Source organism: Erinaceus europaeus, chromosome 10 (assembly GCF_950295315.1).
Source record: "Erinaceus europaeus chromosome 10, mEriEur2.1, whole genome shotgun sequence".
NCBI classification, from domain to species: domain Eukaryota; kingdom Metazoa; phylum Chordata; class Mammalia; order Eulipotyphla; family Erinaceidae; genus Erinaceus; species Erinaceus europaeus.
The window spans coordinates 86,778,333-86,797,678 of NC_080171.1; the positions used below are offsets into that span (position 1 = coordinate 86,778,333).

Sequence of the window (19,346 nt, forward strand, 5' to 3'; positions counted from 1 at the left end):
AACAACAACAATAATAACTACAAAAACAATTTTAAAAAGGGGGGAGAATTAAAGCTCTTTTTTTCTACCAAGGTTATCACTGGGGCTCAGTACCTACAGGGAAAATCTACGAATCTTTTTTTGTCTTTTTTTGAACTTTTTTTGTCTTTCTTCTCCCCCCCCCGCTTCCTTTTCTTTTTACCTGAGAGGACAGAGAGAAAATAAAAAATGAGGTGAAGATACAGAGGGAGAGAAAAAGAGAAGCTTGTGAAGCTTCACCCTGGCAGGTGGGGACCAAGGCCTTGACCCCATGTCCTTGTGCATAGTAATGTGTGTGCTTATTGGGATGCAGATATTATCTGGCCTCTTGAAAACTACTTGAATATCTTAGACTTCTGAAAATAACAAATAGAAAGAATAGAAAATTTTATATCTAAAGTCACAGTTGGGTTGAAAAGATATATAATGGTAATATACCAGATTTTCATGCCTGAGGCTTGGAAGTCCCAGGTTCAATCCCTGATAGGACCACATATATCATTCCAATTATACTAACTTGTCTGAGTTTGAAAAAAAAATGAAGTTCTTGCATTGGGTATTGATATTCCCCATTATTAAAAAGAGGATCTTTGAATTATTTTATTTTCATAAGACAGATCAGAATGCCCATTCTGTCTGGAATGGAATTTAGGACTTTCTGCATGTAAAGCATGATGCTGTGTTCCGGAATCACTTTCCCAACCCGGAAGACAGGTCTTTCAAAGGTGTTTAAAGATGACTATGGAGATATCAAAGCATTTTATATAACATATTTTTATGTCTGAGTGCCAGAGATGAGCACTGCTCTAGAAAAAAAAATTCTTAAAGATTCCTGTTTATCTAACAAGCTACATTCAGGTTTTGTTATAAGTTGCTCCCCATTTGTCACTTCATAGAATCACTAGCATTGCAGTGCTCATGAATAAAGAACTTGTAGATATTACTATCCCTAAAGCAAGTTGAGGTATCTCATAAAGTGAGTATTGACTTTTTACTTGAGTTACTATGTGATCTTGGATACGATCAGCTTCACCAGTAACTAAACTTCAGTTAGAGTTAATGGTAATGAGAAAAACTCTGCCCTAACAGAGCCTAACTTACCAGCTATTGCTTTTGAAGATAAAATTCAGTGTTAGGCAGGTAAACTACTACTGTTTTGAAACCACCAAAGCAACATACTAAAATTATCTAATACTTCTATTCCTATTGCTAAGGTAAAGTACATTATCTGAGGTTCATTTCCTCTATCAACAAAGAACTGAGTTATGAAGATATAAAAATGTTTGCATTCATCCTCACAAGAGAATCCATATGTTTAATCAAATCCTGGCTCAATATCTACAGATAATTCAAAATGGATACACCAAGAATGTTATCAGATAAATGGAGTGACTTTGTTCTGGCAAAGCAGCCAAAGGCATAGACCTTGGACACCTAAATCCAGGGTTCATGTCTAAGCTCCATCATTACTTAAAAAGCTTGTTCATTTTGATTTTTCACTTTCTCATATGTATTGTCTATGTTGAGGTACCAATAACCTCCTCACTAGATAACTGTGAGTGTAACCCACACATCAGCACGTAAAATAGACTTGGCAGTCAAGGCTATTATTAATACCCAAACATTGCCAGTCCACAAAGCACAGCAGCCAGAAGTATATGTGCAGGGGAAGAGCCACATAAGAGGTGAAAAAGGAAGAGAGCTCAGGTGTTGACCTTCAATAGCCATTTCCTGGAGCCCTAACTCTGATACATACCATTTCCCACAATGTTAAAGGGTGAAAACTGCATTTGTTTGCTCTTTAAACTTCCAGAGATCAAAATCTGCATGGGCAGCAGTTTTTCACTCCTCCTAATTAATTCCTAAACAAAGACCATGCTGGAGCATGCAGCAGCACAGTTCATGAAGCCAGTTGACCTCCTGGTGCAGAAATGATGACACAGATGTTGTGACTGCTTCATCACCTCATTTTTCACTTTGCACCACTTGATCTGGACAGCCATGTCTTCACCTTCTGAGGATTAGAAAGCGGTCCCAAAAGTGATGCTGAGACCCCAGCTGTCACCTCGAATGGCTGCAAGCCTTCATCCACTGAAGTTCTCACTATAACATTTTGCGAGTAGAACAGTACAGAAAGCTTTGGGGATTATCTGAGTCAAGGTCCGAAATAAAGGAACCACAAATCTTACAGTGCTTAGAAAGATATCAACAATGACAACCACAATAGTTAGTTATGTGTCAGATATCCTCCCTAGGTTATTTCATTAACACTATCATATATAATTGAAAGAGAGAGAGAGAGATGGGGATTAGAGTTCACTTTGGTACAGTACCAGGGAACAAATGCAGTACCAGAGAACAAATCAAGAGCCCTTAACATGTAAGTTTGATGCTATACCAGTTGTCATCTCCCTAGCTACCATTAAACACCATCTTTTAAGATACATGTCATTGCATTCAGTTTAAAGACCAGAAAACAGGATATTAGAGGTATTAGAGGTTTCTCAAACTTAGTATAATTATTGACAGGGTAATTCCAATAGAAAGAAACCATGTATTTCATTAAGATAGGGTGTGAATGGAGAAATAGTCCTATGTATATGGCGCCTTTTTGTCTCCTTATAAGAATACTATCCCACTGATTAAGAGTTTACTCTTGTGACTTCCTCTAGCCTTCATTACCTTCTTGATGCTAACATGATGACAACCAGACTTCCCAGGGCAGACAACCCTACCATGTGTCCTGGAGCCCCACCTCCCCAGATCCCTGTCCCAGAGACAGGCTGAGAGTATGGCTGAGAGTACCTGTCAATACCTCTGTTCAACGGGGAAGCAATTACATAAGCCAGTCTTTCCACCTTCTGCACCCCATAGTGACCCTGGATCCATCCTCCCAGAGGGTTAAAGAATAGGAAAGCTGTCAGGGTAGGGAAGGGCTATGAAGTTCATGTGGTGGGAATTGTGTGGAATTGTACCCCTCTTATTCTATGGTCTTGTCAGTGTTTCAATTTAATAAGTAGAAACTTAAAAAAAAAGATTGCTGGGGGCCAAGTAGTGGCACACCTGGTTAAGTGCACACATTACAGTGGGCAAGGACCCAGGTTCAAGCTCCTGGTGCCCGCTTGCATGGGGAAAGCTTCATGAGTGGTGAAGCAGGGCTGCAGATGTCTCTCTGTCTGTCTCTCTCCTGTACCCACCCCACACATCTCAATTTATCTATGTCTCTATCTAATAAATGAATAAATCTTTTAAAAAATGATTGTTGATGGTATAAAACACTACAGAAGGAAGTCGGGCGGTAGCGCAGTGGGTTAAGCGCAAGTGGCGCAAAGCACAAGGACTGGCATAAGGATCCCGGTTCAAGCCCCCAGCTCCCCACATGCAGGGGAGTCGCTTCACAGGTGGTGAAGCAGGTCTGCAGGTGTCTGTCTTTCTCTACCCCTCTCTGCCCTTCCCTCCTCTCACCATTTCTCTCTGTCCTATCCAACAATTATGACAATAATAATAACTACAACAATAAAAGCAACAAGGGCAACAAAAGGTAATAGATAAATATTTTTTAAAAACACTACAGAAATTCAAGGGTATATGTACATTTCTCTGCGTATACGGCTCATATTCTAGTGTTATCTCACTATCTAAAAGACCTATCTACCCATTTCTCACACCTAATTCCCTCCCATCCCCACAACCACCACTGTTTTAATCAATGAGCGAATTGGAACAATGTGGGCTCCAATTCTAATAGTTTTCTCCTTTATCTAATTGACAGGCTCTTACATATCTCACCTATGACTATCTATCAACTGGCAGACTTTTCTAAAGTGGAATAAAGATCATGCAGGCAAATAAAAGGCACTCAATAAATAAGCTGCAATAACCAAGTGAAAACTGCTATCATCAGGCTCCTCTCTCACCAACCTCTGAATCTGCACCCAGTGCCATGATGTTGTAAAAAGTTCACAAAGCAAACACATGCCAAGATCTACCACTCTCCCAATCCATTTACATAACAGTTTTCCCAGCTGCTATGATGTATTAGACACTCCATTCTCTAAAAAACACTCTCTCTTTCCTCGTTCCTTTCTACTTTATGATCATCTCCTCCTCTCTTTTTGCTTTTCCTCCTTGTCCAGGATGAAAAGTTAAGGAAACCATAGCTATGAGTATGGACCAGGTGGTGGTGCACCTGTGTGAGCACATATGTTCAAGCCCCTTGTCCCCACATGCATGGGAAAAGCTTCATGAGTGGTGAAGCAGTGTTGCAGGTCTCTCTACCTCTCCCTCTCTCCCCCTTCCTTCTGATTTCTGGATGTCTCTATCCGATAAGTAAATAAATTAAATATTTTAAAAAGTAACTTTGAGTTACTGAATAACATTCTACTGATCAAAAAGCACTTGCACTTAGCATTGATGTTCCTTCCAACCCTAGCCAACAATTATTAAGAGAGGTTCTATTACTCCTGTTTTATATTTGAGGAAAAAAAGGTTCAGACAAAATAAGTAGCTAGCCCTAGGTTACACAGTGAAAGGCTGAGAGATCAATGCCCTCTCCCCACTAACTTACACAGCTATGACAGTCACACCAGTGCAGACCTGCTCTGCAGTTGAACTTCCTTCACCTGACATTATCTGCTATGGGAAGTGGGGGCAGAGAGGGAGGTGAAGAGCTATCATTCACTGGCCCCTCAAAAGACTCCTTTAGCTCTGTAAGCCACCTAAGCAAAGCCCCTGGCACCGACACCAATGTATTTCACTCTCTATTAAGGAAGGCTTGAGACAGGGCAGGCCTCTGGATGCTTCATTAGGGAAACATCATGACACATAAGAACTCTCATAAAACAGTCACTGAAGAGGGTGTCCTTAGGGAAAGCCTGCAGTCACTCTAGCTCCTTCCAGGCAGAACTCCAGTGAAGGAAAAGCTAGGGACATGAAGGGACAAGGGCAGGAGCAGAAAACTTGGGGGGGTGCTATGGAAGATCAGAGGCATTATGGTCACAGAAGTAAGTGCAGGATCTAAATCCCAACTTGGTTTCTCTAACTGTATAACCTTTAAGGTCACTTAAATCCTGTACCTCAAGTTTCAACCTCTAAGCTTCAAAAAGCAGTGTCCACCTGGCTGGGTTTTGTGAAAAGCAATTAGAAGAAAAACAAAGCAAAACAAACAGACAAACAAAAGCAAGCAGATTGCAGTGGCCTGTAGATTACTGACTTTGCACCTTTGCTACCTGCACATATTAGTGGCAGAGCTTCTTCCCCTAAATGCAGATTTATTTTTCTTATGTAGCATGAAATGCTTGTCATGTACAACTGCAGTTTCTTCCCAGGTGATATGAGCAACCTACCCTAAAGAGTGATTTTAAGAATTAAGTAAAATAAATGCACATTCAAGTGCTCAGTTTTCACCTGACATTAGTTAGTATTCAGCATTATCCCCATAACAGAGTTATCTTTTCTTAGTCCTTGAAAGAACTTGTAATAATCCTACCTCTGTGGAAAATCAAGGGAGGACTACAGGGAGGATACACACCACAGTAGCAAAAATTCTACCTTAATTCCAACCTCACATTTTGTTTAATCAGGCAACTTACTGGGGGCAAGAATAATTAGTGGTTTTAAATGCCTTAATACAAGCAGGCGCTGCAATCATGATAAATCATCTCTGACATATGCCCAGATCCTCCAAGTGACAGATGACAAACAAAAGCAGGAAAAGGTCCTCCATCACAGACGGAATCATTGAGTTAATGGAAGAATTATTGCTTCTGAAATCCACTCCAGTCCTATTGAGGGGAACGTTCCAATTTATCAAAGCCAAATGAACATTAATTGCAGCAGTCTGGTAAGTTTTCCAGCCGCTATGACCTTCATTGAATTTTAATCCAAAACAGATAAGATTTCCTTCCACACAAGAGGAAACAACACAATTAGCTCCAAGTGACAGCTAGATTATCAAGCAAGCGCACACAAACAAGACACACACATTCACACTCACACACACACACACACCCAGTAAAAATATTCTCTTTTACTTAAAATTCAGCACAAAGGAGCTAGACAAGGAAAAGGTAAATACATACAACTACACATCTGCATAACTACCACTCCCTCCCCTTCATCCAGAAGAGAAATTTTGGAGGAGGAAGCCAAGATGGAAAAGGTGGCAGGCAGTAATAGAGACAGAATTTCCGTTAACTGCTGTAATTAATGTTATGTCTCATCAGGGAGAGATTACGAAAAAACAGAGAGGGAAGGAAGAAAAAACAAGTATTATTTTGCTATTAAAGACGCCCTTGAGCTGGGGAACATTAACAGCAGAAGTTTGAATTGGGTAATTGTTTGACTGTATTGGTGGATCTGCAGACAGGATGATTACCACAATGAAGTGAAATATTGTAGCAGTGAACCTATATTGTTATAGCTCCCACAGCATGGTGCAAAAACCTTCTGCTGAGTACAGATCACAGATGGGAAAGGAGTAGGCAGTGTAGCAGTGCAGTGCAGTGGGCAACGCACACACACACACACACACACACACACACACAGAGAGAGAGAGAGAGAGAGAGAGAGAGAGACTCATGAGATCTAGATGGGAAGGCACTTCTCTCACTGACCTGACATGTAACATTATATATAACATTAGCTGAGTTACTCCTTCCCATTCCTTTCCTCTCCTTTCCTCTCCTTTCCTCTCCTTTCCTCTCCTTTCCTCTCCTCTCCTCTCCTCTCCTCTCCTCTCCTCTCCTCTCCTCTCCTCTCCTCTCCTCTCCTCTCCTCTCCTCTCCTCTCCTCCCCTCCCCTCCCCTCCCCTCCCCTCCCCACCCTTCCCTCCCCTCCCCTCTGCTCTCCTCACCTCCAGCCTCTCTCTCTCTCCATCTCTCCATATCTCTCTCATAGGCTCCTGTGCTAAATATGAATAGACATGGGCCTATGTCAGATAAAAGGGGTTAACAGTTATTAGTATTTATATACTGTTCTCATACTTGCGAGTTACTTTATGCCCAATCCAGCTTTCCATTCCTATTCTCAACTACATCATCTTCCCAGATAATATTCTTAGTTCATCTGCATGTGAAGAACAATCAACCTCAGGCAAAAATTACTAAAGTCATGTTTGACATGGTACATACTAAAAAAGACTTCCCAACTTGTTCCTACATGAAGACACACTGGTTTTGCTTGCCCTATTTCCACCCATGGGTGCCTGTTTATTGAACAATTTGCTTTATATCACACAGCCTTTCAGCCACTAAGTTGTAGATACTTACCATGATGCCACCCTGACTTCCCTGGAGAAATGAAGATTCACAAGAAGTTGCAAAAGTAGTTCAGAGTTCAGAAAATGCTTGCATACTATTCATTCATTGCCCTACTGCCAAAATTCAACATCATTACTGTAGAACAATCAAAGACAGAAAGTTTTTAAGAAGGCATAATCATTAACCACAGACCTTACTCAAATTGTGTGAATTTTTCACTGATACTCTTTTTTATTAGTCCAAAATCTAATTTAGGATTTTACATGACATTCAGGTTTTCCTATTTCCCCATGTGGCATTTAGTTTTCATATCTCTCCTAGTGTTCTTTTATCTAGTATGTTTTCTCAGTCTTTCCTATCTTTCATGATTTGGACACTTTTGAAGAATTCTGGTCAGTCACTTTCTGAATGTCCTTCACTTTGGGTTTGATGTTCTCTCATGATTAGAGTGAGGTTAGGTATTTGGAGAGAATATTATGAAAATAGCATTGTGTCTTTCACTGTATTTCCGATAAAGGGGGGTGGCATGATTATACTTTGATCACTTGGCTAAAGTGCCTCAGAGCACAGATAATAATTCACACACAACCCCACGGATATCACTGAATCTTCATCTCTGGAGCCTGCAAATATGACCTTGGCATATAAATTAATAATGATGATGATAAGTTTGCAGGAGTAATTAAGAAATTTAGGAATAAGAAATCACTCTAAATTATCCAGGAGGGTCCTAAATCCAGTGACAGTAATCCAAAGATATGTTTCATAAGGAAATTTATTCTTATAAGAAACACACAGAAGAGAGTGTCTAGAGGAAAAGAGGGAGCTTAGAGTCATATAGTTACCTACTAACCAAGGAATTCCTGGAGCTATCACTGTAAACTGAAAGAGGCAACAAAAGGATAATCCCTAGAGTCTCTGGGGAGAAGCTGTTTAGCCCTGCTGACACCTTGATTTTGAACCTTTGTTTTCAAAACTGCTAGAAAATAAATGTCCATTGACTTAAGTCCATCTTGTTTGTGCTTATTTGTAACAAAAGCCCCAAGAAGCTAACACAAGTGGTACTGGCCAGTTTACTCTAGTAAAATTTAGTATTTTCCTTCTGCAATGAATAAATATAGGGAGTTAATACTTTGAGGCTGTAAATATCTTGTTCCTTTTCAAAGTGGTACCCATTGGTTTTCATATGCACCAGGATCTTATCAGTAGTAATTATCACAGTGATAACTATCTAATGGTGGTTTTCTATTTCCCTCTTTCCGTCCACATTTATGAACTGGGATTCTACTGTAAGGAAAAGCTATATCATTTATCCCATTTATTTAGTCAATTATTTATGTCCATATTTTAGAGTCAATATTCTTAATAACTCTTGCCCAACTTACTTAGCTGAAGGAGTATTTGGGAACATCAAGTGTGATGAGAAATTAAGAGGAAATATTTTAAAAGGGAAAGGCAAAAGACAGGAATTGCCTCTAAGCACTTTTCTAAGATAGTTCATATGCCTTTTATCATTTGTTTCTCCCCTCAGCCCTATGAATAAAGCATCCTTAGCCTCATGAATAAAGCGTCCACAGCCTTAGTGAGAATTCAAGACAAAATAAGGATCACAGAAGTTCAGAAATGTGCCTAAGGGCAAACAGAAACAAGGGGAAATCATGATTTAAACACAAGAGTCAGTCTCCAAACCCACATTATTTCCAACAAACCAAAGTGCTTTCTGGAGACCAGAGAAACTGGAGAAAAGTGGGATTAGCTGGCCATCTCCCATTTTCACTGTTGATTGTGGAAATGAACAGAATAAGCAGCATAAACACTGCTCCACCTATGTGCACAGGGCACATTCATCCACTCCCTGTTGCTAGAGTGTCACACAAAGGCCCCAGGGTACTGAAGGGAAACAATGGGTAACAAGAGGCTGAAGTAGAGGACATGGAGAGTAGGACAGGGAGGTGTTCCCTTGAACATTCTGCCAACCTAACTGATCCCTCCCCACTTTGCTTCTCTGCTACTTCTTCTCATGTCTAGCTTAGACCATCCCTACCTCAGATGGGTGATATCTTTCCTGCCCCACTTTCAGTGACTCTAGGATCTTGCTCTTCACACCTTAAATCCACTTACCCCTCCTTTTTCCTAGGATTGGTTTCTTTCTTTTAGTTGTTCTTTCTTTTCTTTACTTTTTTTAAAATTTATTTTTTATTTAAGAAAGGATAAATTAACAAAACCATAGGGTAGGAAGGGTATAACTCCACACAATTCCCACCACCCAATCTCCATATCCCATCCCCTCCTCTGATAGCTTTTCCATTCTCTATCCCTCTGGGAGCATGGACCCAGGGTCATTGTGGGTTGCAGAAGGTGGAAGGTCCGGCTTCTGTAATTGCTTCCCCGCTGAACATGGACGTTGACTGGTCAGTCCATACTCCCAGTCTGCCTCTCTCTTTCCCTAGTAGGGTGGGTCTCTGGGGAAGCGGAGCTCCAGGACACATTTTCTTTACTTTTTAAAACTTTTTGCTTATTTGTTTTTAGCAAATAAGCAAACTCAGCTCTGGCATATGGTGGTATGGGAGATTGGACTTTGGAGTTCAGGAATGAAAGACTGCATAATCATTAAGCCATCTCTCTCAGCTAGGTCCTTTTTTAGCTTAAAATATTTATTTTTTATTTTAATTGATAGAAGAGAAATTGAAAGGTAAAGAAAAGATAAAGAAAGACTGGCAGGATTGCTTCAGTACTTGTGAAGCTTTCCCCTATACAGGTGAGGACCTGGGGCTTGACCCAGGTTCAATGTCCAGGTCCTTGTGCATAGTAATGTGTGTGTGTTTGTGTGTGTGTGTGTGTGTGTGTGTGTGTGTGTGTGTGTGTGTGTGTACTTGACCAGGTGTGCCAATGCACAGTCCCTCAGGATTAATTTCTATTTAGTGTTCTTTGTTCGAATATTCTTTTTCTAGGTGGTTCTGTACTTTATTCTTTGTCTTCCTTCCTATACTCTGCTTCTATTGCTGAACCCTTTTCAGTCTTCCCTGTCAATTTCTCTTTTTGTTTCTACATACACTTAGTTCCTCTTTCTCAGTCTCTCTCTCTCTCTCTCTCTCTCTCTCTCTCTCTCTCTCTCTCTCCCTTCCTGGTAGTTTCTATATGTCAAGTCTAGAACAGTTGCCCAATATTGGTGGATGTCTACCTTGCCTATATCTCTGTCTTCCTACTTCTCAGGTCAGGTGGATTTTTATTTTCACATACAAACTACCATCCAGTATTATTTCTTTCCTGTATTATATTTTGGACAGAAGATTCAAAAGAACTACCAGGCCCTCTCTTAAATTGATTCTTACTCTCTCCAAGACGCCTTTGTCATTTTTTTTTTTAAATCTGGCTTTGATTGTTAGCCCAAAAGAATGGTATGAGGATAAATGCATTTTTCTTGCTTAATCTTTTCCACTTATAAATGGACATAAGGGAAATTACTGCTGTTTGTAGTTGCTCACATGCCTATTTTCTGGAAAGGACTGTGTACCTTTGCCAGTGACTTTGGTTATAGTTGCATATTGTGCCTAGGCTATGCAATGTAAGAATCCCATGTCTGAACATTATCTTTAAGAGGCAACCCCAATTTCTACTAAATCTTTGGTTTATTTGCCTCTGCCATGAAAATCAAATGTTTCTGACTAGGAGGTCCCCTTCAGAGTTTCAGAATCAGCTAATACACAGAGTTGAGTGACACTGATGCAGCTGCTGACATCAAACATGCATAAAATAGAAAGCATTGTCTGTTTAGTCACTGCAATCTACAGAAATTGGCTTGTCAATAGAACAGACAAAACCTGACTCAGAAAAGAATTGGGTTCTTTGAGGCTTAAAGAGCTTTCAAAGCCAACAGTTCAACCATATTTTATAGTTTTGTTTCTTTTTTTTTTCTTTTCCTTTTTTTTTTTTATAGTTTTGTTTCTTTGGGGAAAGTCTAGCCAAATGTTTTTATATGCATTATCTCAGTCCAATGTTATTATCATAATTTTATTACCAAATTGCAAATTACCAAAAGAGACTCTCTGAGGGGTAAGATAGATCCAAATCACTAAAGCTGGTATGAAGTAGTCTGAAATTAAAACTAGGTCTCCTGACAACAACCCCCACACTTAATCTTCTTCCTTCACACTTATGTTCTTCTCTATTCTGTGTCCCTTAATGCTCTGCAAGACAAGACACATTTCCTAAAGACAAGGGTCAGGGCTCATTAGCCTAATATTTCCATAAGCTTAGCCAAAGAAACCACAGGATTTTTAAAATATTTCTACTTATTTTATTATCTATTTTTCATAAGAATAGAGAGGAGCTGAGGGAGAAGGAGGACACAGAGAGAAAGGGACAGAAGAGACAACTACACACCAATGTTCATAGCAGCATAATTTGTTATAGCTAAAACCTGGAAACAACCCAGGTGCCCAACAATAGATGAGTGGCTGAGAAAGCTGTGGTATATATACACAATGGAATACTATGAATATATTAAGAACAATGAACCCACCTTCTCTGACTCATCTTGGATGGAGCTAGAAGTAATTATGTTAAGTGAGTTAAGTCAAAAAGATAAAAATGAGTATGGGATGCTCCCACTCATAAACAGAAGTTGAGAAAGAAGAACAGAAAAGGAAACTCAAAGCAATATTTGACTAAATTTGGAATAGGGCACCAAAGTAAAATCCCTGGGTTGAATGTGAGGGTGGATGTTCAGCTTCACAGAGTGGCAGGGAGGTGGGGGTGGGGAGGGGATGGGACATAGTCTTTTGGTGGTGGGAATGCTGTTTATGTACACTCCTGTTAATTTGTAGTCATATAAATCACTATTTAATTAATATGAGAGGGGAAAAGTTGATTGTATGTCTCAACGTTTTTAAAGCACAGACTGAATCATTTTTAATACATAGGAAGAGTCTTTGATATGTGACTCTCTTAAAAGCCTAGATAAACCAGGGAGAAGAGAAGCAACTAGTGGCACAGCTATATACAAATAATGTCAAAGGACATACATTATGGTGATGTTGTGTTCAACAAATCTTAACAAAGGGATTTTTCAAAGTTAAGCCAATTGTCAAATATTGTGATTATAGCAATAACCCTAAGACAGCAGGAACCTCACATTTCCTCTATAGAGCCTATATTTTCCCCATTTTTGGAACCTCTAGGATGGGGCTGACTTTCCTACATGCTTCTCTCAATTCACACCAAATAATACTGCATTTGCGGATCCCAACCTAATCAATGCAACAAGTACCACCTCAGCATGCTTCACTTCAGACTGTGTCCAGAGATGTCAGGCATGGAATGTCAACCCTTCAGCTTCATTACTCTATTGAGACCTTTCCTTTCATAGTATACTCTAATTCCATTCCAGGTGGTTAACTTCTTAACAAAGTCCCAAAACTTAGATATAGACTCAAGTCCATGAGCTAGAGCATATGTTCCATAAAGTAGGACAAAATATATACCTGAAATCAAGAGTACACAATATTCTACAGTGAACAGTGTAAAGTTCCTAATGAAATAGTATCTAATTAGACTTAGACACCCTCTTCAATTACTTCCCTATTACAGTTCTCTCACTCTAAAGCTAACCTTAGCAAAGCAAGGACTGCAAAAGCTGAAAAAGGCCAAGAGACTGGCATACTTTAATGATGACTCTTTAGTCACTATCAAACCACTCCATCAGCTGGGGCCCTAGTTGGGGATTTCTAATATTCCCAAATAGGCATGATGGGCCTAGACCTCAAATACATTCCTCTCTCCATTATTACTGGTTATCTCTATCAGGAACAACAAAATAGACCCCTTTGAGGGCTCCCCATAGGACCTTGCCCTCAACCTGGATCAACAATGGTAGAGAATGTTCCACCCTCCGAAGGGAGGCTGGACAACATACTCTATGCTACACTTGAGGAGGATAGGTTGATATTGGGGCAGCTTGGAATGTTCCTCCTCATGACCACAGAATGTGAGCTCAGATATAGAGGGATGTAGAGGTCACATAGGCTCCTAAACTGAATATGGGCCCCAGAGCAAATCAAATTGATGGGGTTTACATTCAACAATATTTATACCTCTTTCCCATATTAGGGAGCTACTCTTTTCCTAGATGCACCTTTCTGTTCCTTTTCCAGCCATGATATCATCTCCCCAGACAATAATTAGGATCCACCTGCATATCAGATTTCAGGCTTGGGGAAAAAAGGAAAAAAAAAAAAAACTAATATAGCCACAGTCCCTTTGGAATATAACTAAAATAAGCCTACTAGCTATCTAAAAAAACGGAGGACCTCCCAACTCTTCATCTGCACTATTCCAGCCTTTGGGTTCATGATTGTTCAACAGTTTGTTTGGCTTTGTATGTAAACTCTCTTTTCAGCCACCAGGTTGCAGATGCTAGTAGCATGATGCCGACCAGACTTCCTAGACAGACAACCCCCACCAATGTGTCCTGGAGCTCAGCATCCCCAAAGCCCTACCCTACTATGGAAAGAGAGAGGCAGGCTGGGAATATGGATCAACCTGTCAACACCCATGTTCAGCAGGGAAGTAATTACAGAAGCCAGATCTTGTACCTTCTGCATCCCACAATGACCTTGGGTCCATACTCCCAGAGGGTTAAAGAATAGAAAAGCTATCAGGGGAGGGGATGGAATATGGAGATCTGGTGGTGGGAACTGTGTGGGGTTTACCCCTCTTATACTATGGTTTTGTCAATGCTTCCTTTTTATAAATAAAAAAAATAAATTAAAAAAAAGAGACACCTAGAACACTGCTTCACTACTTCTAAAGCTTCCCCCCATGCAGGTGGGGAAAAGGGGCTTGATTTTGAACATTTCAGGTTTTTAATTAACTCTTGTTATTAAGACAAGTCAAGACCAAGCTACAAGGTTCATGTTATCTATTTTTTTAATTCACAAACATATGTAGTATTTAAAACATTGTAACTTCTGGGTATGGAAATAGTTTATACTGTAGAGTACATACTTCTTGTCACGTTCAAGGTCTTGTGTTCCAGTCCCGCCACCACGTAAGAGTAACATGGACAGCAAATGGTCATCTCTATGGATGGTGGAGCACCAATGTAGTGTCTTTCCTCTCTATAAAAAACTTAAATAAGTATTTTGGCATGAGGCAATGGTATTTTGCTTAAGTAAAGCTTTGACACCATATAAAAACAAACAAACAAACAAACAGAAAACTAGGGGGCCTAGTGGTGATGCACCTGGTTGGTTAAGTGCACATAGTATTAAGGATAAGGACCCACACAAGGATCTGGGTTTGAGGCCCTGCTCCACTCCTGAAGGGGGGGAGCTTAACAATTGGTGAAGTAGTGCTGCAGGTGTCTATCTTTCTCTCTGCCACCCCTCTCAATTTATCTCTGTCCTATCCAATAAAAATGGGGTTGGGGAAATGGCCACCAGAAACAGTGAGCTCAAAGTGCAGGCACCAAGCCCCAGTGATAACCCTGGAGACAAAAAAATAAAAATAAAAAATATACTTTCTAAAGGAAAACAGTGGGTTATCTATATCATCAATATCAGTATCAGCCACTTACATGAAACTACTGGGAAATTGTGCAGATGCAGCCACATCTGCCATGTTGTCCCCTCAGGATATTGCTAGTTCCCGTGAGAGTTGGGACATTCTTGGAGAGCCTGTTCCTCCATGTTGTGCCCTCAGGGCATTGTCAATTCCCCTTGAGAGTTGGAGTGCTTTGGTTACTACTCTCCCTTCCCATTTCCATAAAAGCCCTTCTTCTTCACCCCTAGCTCTCTTGCCCGCTTTTCACCTAGGTGATTAGACGAAGAAAAGGGTACTGTGTGAGTTGGCCATTTTGGCTAGCTCCACGTGGCTCGAACTGCTGTGCTCTCACCCAACTTTGAGGTGTCTGTGTGAATAAAGAATTGTGTTCCCTCTCTGCTCCGGATCTCCTCTGTCTCTCCTCCTCATCACAGCTGACATGAAACTACTGTTATTTTAGGATATTTGCACTGTGTACTCTATCCATGACAAGTGATAAAAACTTGACCTCAATTTACAGAGGAGGATCCTGAGACTCAGGAGGAAACAGCCAGACCTACTTATCAAGCACAGAGATGCCATGGTTTTTATTGTTACACAGATCACATGTCTACATGTTTGTTTCCTTGGTTCTATAAGCTTTCTGCCATCATTTAAAAATGATCTTCCTTTGGGTGTTTCCTTCATTACTTTGTCTTTTCTTTGAGTTTCTTTCTTTCTTTTTTTTTTTTTAAACCAAAGCACTACTCAGCTCCGACTTATGGTGGTGCAGAGAAATGAACCTGGGACTTTGGAGCCTCAGGTATGAGAGTCTGTTTGCATAACCATTATGCTATCTACCCCTGCCCTTGATCTCAAAGAAAAACCTCAAGAACTGAGAGAAAATACATTTTACCATTCAGGTCACTCCCTTTGTAGTAGTTTTGTTTTGTTTTGTTTTGTTTTATTATTTAATTTTATGAGAGAGAGAGAGAGAGAGAGAGAGAGAGAGGAAGAAAGACACACACACACACCAGAGCCATGCTCAGCTCCTATATTTGGTAGTGTCATGGATGAAACCTATAACTTTAGGGCCTCAGACATGAATGTTGAGTACACTACCTATGCCCTTTCTCTTTAGTCATTTAGTACTTTACTAGTACCACATGGTCATGACTAAGCACTATATTTATACTTAGCCAAGTCCTTCAAATATGAAGGTCTGTCCATGTGTTAAGATCTATCATGTATGTGCCTTCTGAGCATCATCTAAGATAATAACACAGAGCAGCCCTCTAAAACAGGAAGTTCTATCTTCAGCCCACTACAAGTATGGAAATGGAAGAAGAAGAAAATAACTTAAGTTACATAGCCAAGAAATTACTAATGGATCCAGAATATGAACCTCTGGACACTTAGTCCAAGGTTTTTAGTCACCCTCTCTATAATAATGTTTCTTCAAAAATTAAAACAATAATAATAATGATATTGACTAAATTATAATGATTGCAGTAGTGAACTGAGTTAAATATGTGTTCATTACTATCTGACTATGTAAGCATTATAACATTTGTTAGCATTATTATTTAAGACTCCACTGCTTTGATTATCATAACTTTCCAAGTTAGCAATTGCTTCACTTATGATGTGATTTCCAAAAATAAATATTGTATTTCAGGTCTTATCTATAAACCTATGAAACTAGTATTCAGACAACTTTAAAGATATAGTGAGGTTTAGTAGCCAGTCTCAATGTAGTTGGGTCATTCTGAGCTTGTGTTTAATTTCTAAGAGTCTTTACTCTTTTTTTTTTTTTCTTGTAGATAGAATTTTCATTGTTAGGTATATCCGGAAAATAAATCATTGTATGATTGAGTGATTAAATCGATGAGCTAAAAAATGTATGATATGCCATTTAATGAATAAATGCAATAGTTGAGGGAATGATCTAAAGTCATTTTTCACAGAAACCTCTTAAAAGTATTTTCCCCATATCACATACATTCTTTAAACAAAGCTATTGATTGAGAATAGCAATAATAATTTTGTAGATTTATGTGGCATTTTATAATCTTCAAAGTATTTTTCTATATAATGTTATGCCATATAATCATATATCTTTTAAATTTGAGAAATATAATAGCCACCTAACTTAACAACTGTCCCTTTCAAAATACTGATGAATTGGATTTCTATCCTTGGCTTGCATACTGTCCCAGTGACAAGGAACTCAACTACTACATGATGACTCAAGTCATTCTACTTCTGCATGTATCAAAATCTTAGAATATTTGCCCCAGAGTGGAAAGGAAATATGGTCCCTTCCAAACAGTTCTGATTTTGGGAACGAACAGTACAAATGTGCAGTATTTTCTTCAAGATGGTTCTTTTGAAAGAAATATACTTTCAGAAGTCTCTTATTTAATATCAAACCAAATATTACTTTTCATTCCCTTTATCAAAATATTTTGTCAGCAGTGTTGTCAATGCAGCTAGCACTATGGTAATAACTATCACTTTTTGAACACTTATTTAATGTCAGGGACCACAGCATGCAAAATTATGCCCAAGAGCATAGACCTTAATTTAGAAAGACGAGAATTAGAATTCTATCTTCGTCACCCACTGGTGAAGTGAACTTGAGCAAGAACAAAACCTAATTCCCAAATTCCTCATCTGTATGTAAATGAGGGGCAATAACAGTACTACTACAGAAGTATTAGAATAATTAAATGGAATACTGCATGTGCTACACCTAGAAATTGTGAAGCAGACAAGAAGTCTTCAATGAAGGCAGTCATTATTCTCATTGTGCAGGATATTTGCATGTGTAATTTCATTCAGTACTTAGAAAATTATTTAGAATTTAGGAAGAATACTATGGTTTTATAGATAATAGGACTGATTTGGCCAGGATTATAATACCAGCAATGAAGACATTGTTCAGCCTTAGAGTTGACTTCCAAGTCATAAACTCCTTTTATAGGCCTACTGATTTCAAATGGTGATTATTTGTAAGAATTTACTCATACTATATAATGGAAACTATCAATGAATGCCCAGAGGTGAGAATTAATGGTCTACTATACACATCCTACTATACAGATTAGGCGCAGAAGGTCCAGAATTAACCTGCATAGGGTGAAATATTGGTTTTAATACTTAAATAATATGTGACCATTTCACACTAATAACTGCTGATTTTATTAACATCTCAAATTACTTATCTATAAAATGAATACAAAAGTAGTATGCACTTTAAAATTTGATGTGAGAGGGACTGACAGGGGCACACTCAGTTACAAGTACACATTACCATGCACAAGGAACTGGGTTCCAGCCCCAGTGCCACCCTGCAAAGGGGAAGCTTCATGAGTTATGGGGCAGTGTTGTAGGTGTCTCTCTTTCTGTTTCTTCATGTCGCTCCTTATTTTCCTCTGTCTCTATATGAAAAAGAAAAACAAACAAACAAACAAAAAACCACCATGTGGTGGTTGTGCAGGCACTGAGTCCCAACAGTAAACCTGGTGGCAAAAAGAAAAAAGAAGAGAGAGACAGACAGAGAGACAGAGAGGCTGTGAGAACTGAATAAAAAAAAATAGAGGCTCATGACAGAGGACATAGAATAATAATGATGCAAAAAAGCTGGGGTTGCAAAGTCTCATCTTCAATCCCCTGCACCACCATAAGTCAGAGTTGAGCAGTTATTGGTAAACAAACACACATACACACACACACACACACACACACCACCACCACCACCACCACCACCACCACCACACATAAAAGAAATAAAGACTCAGAAAGGTGAGGGGGTAAGCAACTATCCTCCAGACTACAACTATCAGGAAAAAGAAAGGAGATTTTATTCCCAGTTCTTTTTGCATCATGTCACCTATGTGGCTCAGGAAGGGACATGACACAGCAAACTAAATGGCAAGAGCCTTCAATCTCTTTTCCTCACCTTGGGTTCACTAAATACCACCTTATTCCATGACCCTAAGGATATTAACAGGCAGGTGATGCAACCTCCCAATAAATGTTCAGTTCATGAGTTTATAGCACACTGGTTCGAAGCCAGTAGGCATAGGTTATAGTTGGTTCTAGTAACTAAGCAAGGGTGGGCTTCCCTCCATTCCTTCAGGATGCTTGTGCTAAGAAAAGAGAATATATATCAACCAGAACACTGCTCAGCTCTGGTTTATGGTGGTGCATGGGAATGAACCTGGGAATGTGAAGCCTCAGGTGTGACGGACTCTTTGCATAACCCTTATGCTACCTGCCCCCACCCAGAAAAGAGAACATGGACCCTTGTTTCTAGACTTATTTAAATTTTGACTGAATAACTTGAGTTTTATCATAAACCAAACTAGATCTTCACCAAAGTGTAAACATTGTAAAATATGGCAGCTTATTAGCCAAGAAGACCTGAGTAATTAACTTTGACATGAGTTTAGAGTCATGAGGAAATCCTATTCCCAGGACAGTCTTCTCTTTAACTATGCAGCCTTATGCAAGGCAAATAAACTCCTTGAGTCTCCAATTTCT

At 39.4% G+C, this 19,346-nt stretch overlaps 1 protein-coding gene across 4 annotated transcripts in view; it reads right to left on the reverse strand.

Annotated features, from left to right (window-relative positions):
• Positions 1–19,346, reverse strand: part of ASTN2 (astrotactin 2) — a 1,286,255-nt gene that overhangs the window by 1,109,871 nt on the left and 157,038 nt on the right. The gene's annotated exons all lie outside the window — the stretch shown is intronic.